Source organism: Cottoperca gobio, unplaced genomic scaffold (genome assembly GCF_900634415.1).
Source record: "Cottoperca gobio unplaced genomic scaffold, fCotGob3.1 fCotGob3_128arrow_ctg1, whole genome shotgun sequence".
Lineage (NCBI taxonomy): Eukaryota > Metazoa > Chordata > Actinopteri > Perciformes > Bovichtidae > Cottoperca > Cottoperca gobio.
Window position 1 is genome coordinate 212,311 of NW_021166796.1, and position 7,819 is coordinate 220,129.

Genomic DNA, 7,819 nt, shown 5'->3' on the forward strand with positions numbered 1-7,819 from the left:
AGAGAGAGGAGAGAGAGAGAGAGAGGCAGGGAGGGAGGGAGTGTTTCCGCTCCTCTCTCAGCACCTGTCTGTCTCTCTGTCTGTCTGTGTCCGCAGAACAAGCCGCCGCTGCCGCTTCGCCTTCAGCCTAACATCGTGTGCTGCGGCTCGGTGCAGTTTCCTGTCTGCGTGATCAGCTCGGAGGACCGGGGGGAGAGCCGGGGGAGCATGCATACGGCGGATCTGAGGCAGCTCCGTGTCCGGGTTTGGAGCGCAGAACGATCCTGAAGCTGGACTTGTTGCTGCTGCAGGAAATATTACCGACACAGCGGGACATAAAACCGGATTTTAGGAACGAATTTAAGCTTTTGAAGAGTTTGTTTCTGTCTGGAGGTGAGTCTGTTTGGATTCTTCTTCTGGACTAACGGACTGCTAGAGAGGATTTGTTTGGTCTTCTTCGTCCTCGCGGTTTTACGCATCGGGTTCGTGCGTAAAATCCTCCTTGTTTCCTGGAGAAACTCCACTTCTTGTTTCCATCTGTTGCCAGATGCGCCCTTGCCGCTCCGCCGCTGCGTGAATCTTCCGTTACCGAGCCTCAGTATGGCGGGAACAGTGGCGGCGTGGCTTGCCGTTCGCCCGTGCGGCGGCCATCGGCTGGATGCCGGTGGCCAAGCACGCCCATGCCGGTGCCCCCGAAGGAGGAGCCCCGCGGCCAGGCCGGGCTCATCGTGCTCAACGTGAGCGGTTGCCCAAGTTCCAGACGTGGCGGGACACCCTGGAGCGCTACCCGGACACCCTGCTGGGCAGCACGGAGCGAGACTTCTTCTTCCACGAGGAGACCAACGAGTACTTCTTCGACCGCGACCCGGACATCTTCCGCCCACATCCTCAACTTCTACCGCACGGGAAGCTGCACTACCCGCGGCAGGAGTGCATCGCCGCGTACGACGAGGAGCTGGCGTTCTTCGGCATCATCACGGAGATCATTGGGGACTGCTGCCTACGAGGAGTACAAGGACCGGCGGCGGGAGAACCAGGAGCGCAATCCAGGACGATGAGGAGATGGAGCAAGGCAAAGACCAGGTGGTGGCGCACCTCAACTTCCGGGAGACGATGTGGCGCGCCTTCGAGAACCCGCCACACCCTCCACCATGGCGCTGCGTCTTCTACTACGTGACCGGCTTCTTCATCGCAAGTGTCGGTGATGGCCAACGTGGCGGAGACGGGTGCCGTGCGGCGGCGCGCACAGCCGCGTCAAGGGATGGTGTCGTGCGGCGAACGGACGCACTGGCTTCTTCTGTCTGGACACCGCGTGCGTCATGATCTTCACCGGTGGAGTACCTGCTGCGCCTGCTCGTCGCGCCGAGCCCCTACAAGTTCGTGAAGAGCGTCATGAGCGTCATCGACGTGGTGGCCATCATGCCCTACTACATCGGCCTCGTGATGACGGATCAACGAGGACGTGAGCGGCGCCTTCGTCACGCTGCGCGTCTTCAGGGTGTTTCGGATTTTCAAGTTCTCGCGACACTCCGCGGGACTTCGCATCCTGGGCTACACGCTGAAGAGCTGCGCATCGGAACTCGGCTTCCTGCTCTTCTCGCTCACCATGGCCATCATCATCTTCGCCACCGTCATGTTCTACGCAGAGAAGGGATCCAGCGCGAGCAAGTTCACCAGCATCCCAGCGAGCTTCTGGTACACCATCGTCACCATGACAACGCTCGGGTAGGTGATGCTGGGGGGGTTGATGATGATGATGATGATGTAAATGGTAAAGTTTAGTCTTTTGTAGGTTCACATGTCTGAGTTGAGGAAGAGAAGGTCTGTGGTCAGTCAGCTGGGCGGATGTTGGTTCTGATCTAAGTCTCAGAACTCCCTTTGGATCTCTGTGATTTAGTTGCAGCAGCTGGTTTCTGTTTGTGAACTGAATGTTGGAGAACATGTGTTTCCTTTTACCAATCAGATGAGTGTAAACTTCGAGTGTCACTAACTGCTGCTGCACGTTTCACATCATTACACATGAAATATCTTTATGTATTTGTGTTATTGTTTGTGTGTCCGCGGTGCAGAAACACAAGTTACTGCTGGGGGTGTTCTCCCCCACTGACCTGCAGCTCTGTGATGGAAACCAGAGGCCTGTACTTATACACACACTATGTACTTATACACTCACTGTGTACTTTATACACTGTGTTTACATACTGACGGAGTGACGCAGGATGTTTCAGCTGCTTCACTGAAACTTTCACTTTGAGGCTGTAAAGTTTCTTCTTCACGCATTATTTCATTAACAAGAAGATATTTAATATTTATATTACAAAGTGTTTCCATTGGGACGATATTTCATATTTATTTCTTGTGTTTCACACCAATCACATTGTTCATCTCTTCTGCGTGTGTGTGTGACCAACACGCCTTTGTGACTATTTAATCACATGACGTACAGCAGCAGCATGTTTGTCCTCATGTTGAGTTGAACAACTATACATAGAATAATAATAATAATAATATTAATATAATATTAATATGATATTAATACAAAATGTATGAATTTTACAATACATATCTTTTAAAGGACGTATGAAATGATAAACATGATTTCTACTGATGCTAGTGAATGCTACTGTAAAATGATGTGTTATTTATGACACAATGATCGCGTCAGTATTTAATAAATCATGATTTAGTATCCTGTGGGCCCACCACTCATGGGAAAAACCGCTGGGGTCGGGTGCGCTGTCACATGGGTGGCAAGTGATGGTCAGGGACCTCGACGGACCAGACCCGGGCAGCAGAGGCTGTTGCCCAAGGTGTGAGGCGTCGGGCGGGGTGGGGATACTCACTAGCCCCCGGCTGAGCGCCGCTACGTTGGAGTTTATCCCGGTGGACGAGAGGGTCGCCTCCCTACGCCTTCGGGTTATGGGGGGGGAAAACTCTGACTGTTGTTTGTGCCTATGCCCCAAACCGCAGTTCTGAGTATTCGGCCTTCTTGGAGACCCTGAATGGAGCCCTGCAGGGGGCTCCAGTAGGGGACTCCGTAGTCTTGCTGGGAGACTTCAATGCACACGTGGGAAACGATGGAGACACCTGGAGAGGCGTGATTGGGAGGAAGGGCCTCCCTGATCTAAACCCGAACGGTCATTTGTTGTTGGACTTCTGTGCTAGTCATGGAATGGCCATAACAAACACCATGTTCGAACATAAGGATGCTCATAAGTGCACGTGGTACCAGACCACCCTAGGCCAAAGGTCAATGATCGATTTCGTAATCGTATCATCTGACCTGAGGCCGCATGTTTTGGACACTCGGGTGAAGAGAGGGGCGGAGCTGTCGACTGATCACCATCTGGTGGTGAGTTGGATCAAGGGGTGGGGGAAGACTCTGGACAGACCTGGTAAACCCAAACGGGGTAGTGCGGGTGAACTGGGAACGTCTGGAGGAAGCCCCTGTCCTGTGGATCTTTAACTCACACCTCCGGCGGAGCTTTTCAGCCATCCCTGTGGAGGTTGGGGGCATTGAACCTGAGTGGGCGATGTTCAAAACCTCTATTGCTGAAGCTGCGGTGATGAGCTGTGGTCTCAAGGTCTTAGGTGCCTCAAGGGGCGGTAACCCTCGAACACCGTGGTGGACCCCGGTGGTCAGGGAAGCCGTCCAACTGAAGAAGGAGTCCTTCCGGGTTATGTTATCCGGGAGGACTCCGGAAACAGTTGCAGGGTATCGAAGGACTAGAAGGGCGGCAGCTTCTGCCGTGTCAGAGGCAAAGCAGTGGGTGTGGGAGAAGTTCGGAGAAGCTATGGAGAAGGACTTTCGGTCGGCACCAAGGTGCTTCTGGAAAACCATCCGGCACCTCAGGAGGGGGAAGCGAGGAACCATCCAAGCTGTGTACAGCAAGGGTGGGACCCTGCTGACTTCAACTGAGAAGGTTATCGGCCGCTGGAAGGAGCACTTTGAGGAACTCCTGAATCTGACTAACACGCCCTCTATGGTTGAGGCAGAGCTGGAAGCTGATGGGGGATCATCGTCAATTTCCCTGATGGAAGTCACTGAGGTAGTCAAACAACTCCACAGTGGCAAAGCCGCAGGGGTTGATGAGATCCGTCCAGAAATGCTGAAGGCTTTGGGTGTTGAGGGGCTGTCTTGGTTGACACGCCTCGTCAACATTGCGTGGAAGTCTGGGACAGTGCCTAGGGGTTGGCAGACCGGGGTGGTGGTTCCCTTATTTAAAAAGGGGGACCAGAGAGTGTGTGCCAACTACAGGGGTATCACACTTCTCAGCCTCCCTGGTAAAGTCTACTCCAAGGTACTGGAAAGGAGGGTTCGGCCGGTAGTCGAACCTCTGATTGAAGAGGAACAATGCGGATTCTGTCCTGGTCGTGGAACAACGGACCAACTCTTCACTCTCGCAAGGATCCTGGAGGGGGCCTGGGAGTACGCCCATCCGGTCTACATGTGTTTTGTGGATCTGGAGAAGGCGTATGACCGGGTCCCCCGGGTGATACTGTGGGAGGTGCTGCGGGAGTATGGGGTGAGGGGGTCACTTTTGAGGGCCATCCAATCCCTGTACGCCCAAAGCGAGAGTTGTGTCCGGATACTCGGCAGTAAGTCGGACTCGTTTCCCGTGAATGTTGGCCTCCGCCAGGGCTGCGCTTTATCACCAATCCTGTTCGTGATTTTCATGGATAGGATATCGAGGCGTAGTCGTGGAGGAGAGGGGTTGCAGTTCGGTGACCTGAGGATCTCATCGCTGCTCTTTGCAGATGATGTGGTCCTTATGGCATCATCGGTCTGTGACCTTCAACAGTCACTGGATCGGTTCGCAGCCGAGTGTGAAGCGGTTGGGATGAGGATCAGCACCTCCAAATCTGAGGCCATGGCTCTCAGCAGGAAACCGGTGGATTGCCTACTCCGGGTAGGGAATGAGCCATTACCCCAAGTGAAGGAGTTCAAGTACCTCGGGGTCTTGTTCGCGAGTGAGGGGACAATGGAGCGAGAGATTGGCCGGAGAATCGGAGCAGCGGGGGGCGGTATTACAGTGAATACCGTCTGCACAGCAGTTTCTTTCTGACATGTCTGAAATGTACAAAACACAACTTTACTAATAAATCTTTCAAACCAGCTTGAACCTGTATTGCATGTTTATACATGTGTGCGTAAAGAACATATCTAATCACATTCATAATAAAGATGTGGTTGAAGTGATTGAGAGAGCAATGATATCAAATTAAACAAATATATGAATTATGTACATGCATGTGGTGATTGTATGTTTAACACGTCATGTGCAGGTCTACTGGTACTACAACTGTAATGTACAGATGACGTACAGTCTGTATACTTACTGCTGTACACACAGCTTCCTCCCCAGTGTGGATGTCCAATAGAGTGTCGCTGATCATACAGGTGTCCTCAGTTCTGTCAGTGGCTTCATTCACCAATGTTTCAACACCTCTGTAATAATAGGGTGATCGTTAAACGTGAAATAGACTCACGCTTTTACTCAAACTACAGAATAAAATGGGGAAGCCTGTTATAAACATTGAATCTATACTTAATTAAGCTAATGAAGTGTAATTAGCTAAAGTTATTAATACTACAAACAATAACACAGATATCGGCTAGGGCCTGGTGTAAACTCGTTACTTACAGTAGGTCTAGAGCGATGATGGCTTTATGCTTGAAACAATAAATACAGTAATAATACTAACAACATGCAGGAAATGGATGTGCGTTATTAGCTATCATTAATTCATAAACCTCCAAGAAGCCTGCAGGTAATAATTCAAGAGGAGGTTCAATTTTAGGGTGCAGCCTTCGAGACTAAAGTCAGGGCGCTAAAGGCTCCGCTGTAGCGCTGTCACCTGATTGGCTGCAGATGAACACCGATACGTATCACTGTCGGCTATTTTTAGTTTGTATAACTTCACTTTAATGAGCTCGTGAAGACTTCAGCGTGGGTTTTGTTCTCCTTCGTCTAACGAGGCTCAGGTTACAAGTCAACTTTTTCTTTGTATTCAACCAAAAACCACCACTTTCGCGTAACCTTAAACACGTGTTTAGTGGCCAGCAGGAAGTCGGGTTAGTTCAGACCGGACCAGCAGGCAGCAGGAAGTCGGGTTAGTTCCGCAGCTCGTGGGTGTAAATCATCTCCAGGTTCTTTTATTTGGCTTCTCACTTCCAGTCAGCAGGAAGTTGTAAATAAGGCTGATTTCCTCTGTGACTTCCAGTTATAATTCAGAGCTGCGGCTCGTGCCGCTGCTGTTGAAGCAGAAAATCGATCACAGACAACAGACTGATTCCAAACTGAGATCTACTGGTTTCCATAATAAAAGGCTGCAACATTTCTTCCTCTTCAGGGAGTCCGTTTCCTTCCTGACGGTCTTTTCTTCTTCTCTCTGTAGGACGATGTTAATACTGCTAATTAAATGAAGCATTAGCTGCTCAGAACACACACTTTCTCTAAGTGATTATTTTAATGGGCTCCGTAATGAAGCCGCCTCAGAGACGCAGCCGAGCACAGAAGATGCTTTGTGTCGACGCTGCTGCTGTTTAATTTGGAAATGTTTTAATGACACCGAGAGTCACCGGGGGAGGGGCAGGAGGGGCGGGGGATATTTATATATTTAGACTGAAGATGATCCACGAGAGTCTTAATGCACATCAGCTGATAACGGTTATATTATTAAATATTATTCAGATAAAGACTTTTTAACAAATGAATTATCGGACGATAATATGAAGCGGAGTGCAGCGTCCACACACAGGGTACAGCGGGGGGTCCACACACGGGGTACAGCGCGGGGGGGTTGTGAGAGATGGAAACAACATCTGCAACTTTCTCGAGTTTATTTAAAGTAAAGTTTCTGCAGAAAGTCTTTAAAGGTTTCTGTTCAAATGTTCTTTCATTCTTTTGATTTGTTTTCACTTCAATTTGTTCAATAATACGGGAAATATTGTTCTTCAACAAGCAATTATATATATTTAATATAACATATATAATAATATAATATATATATATAATATATTTAATAACACTTTGATGTAAGTTTATGTATCGCAAAGAATATCACAATAATTCATAATAATAATAATTAACCACGTTTCATTTTATAAATCTTTTCTAAATGTCTGCTGAGTGAGGTTACAGTCCCCCCCCACTCCTTTGTGACGACTCAGCCAAAACTGACTGGAAAACAATTTAGCCGAGTCGCCTCTTAGACACCAGAAATGAAATAATAGGCCGAGTGTCGGGGCTCATTGATCCGGAGAAGGCTGTGAATATCAAAGACAGACAGATAAATACACAGCTGCAGCTCACACACACACACACACACACACACACACACACAGCTCCTTTTATTAAAAGAAACACGGCAGGTTCAGAGCAGGAGCCCCGCAACATGAATATATAAACTATACACATCTGATTATTATTTCATCTGTTTAGAATGTAATCATTTTATAAATATTGTTTCACATTAAAGCTGAGTTACTGAATATACAATATATATTGTTTTATATATATACATATAATATATAATACTATATATTATATGTGTATATATATATACATACAGTATACACGTATAATATATTATATTATAATATATTATAATATATAATGTTATAATATATTATAATATATAATATTATAATATATTATATATTATATGAGGATGTTTGTCGTGTGTTTATAAAACAGGTTTATTGGTCTTGGCCAGAATAAATTGTTGACGTTGAGATGAGTCGATATCCTCCTGATGTTGCGTGTGTGTGTGTGTGTGTGTGTGTGTGTGTGTGTGTGCTCTACCTTTTCTACGTTGACTCAGCGTTTAGATTCCT

General features: G+C 48.1%; 1 pseudogene; it reads left to right on the forward strand.

Moving 5' to 3' along the window:
- Positions 1-579: 579 nt before the first annotated feature.
- On the forward strand, positions 580-1,708 carry LOC115004552 (potassium voltage-gated channel subfamily D member 2 pseudogene; annotated as a pseudogene).
- Positions 1,709-7,819: the final 6,111 nt, after the last annotated feature.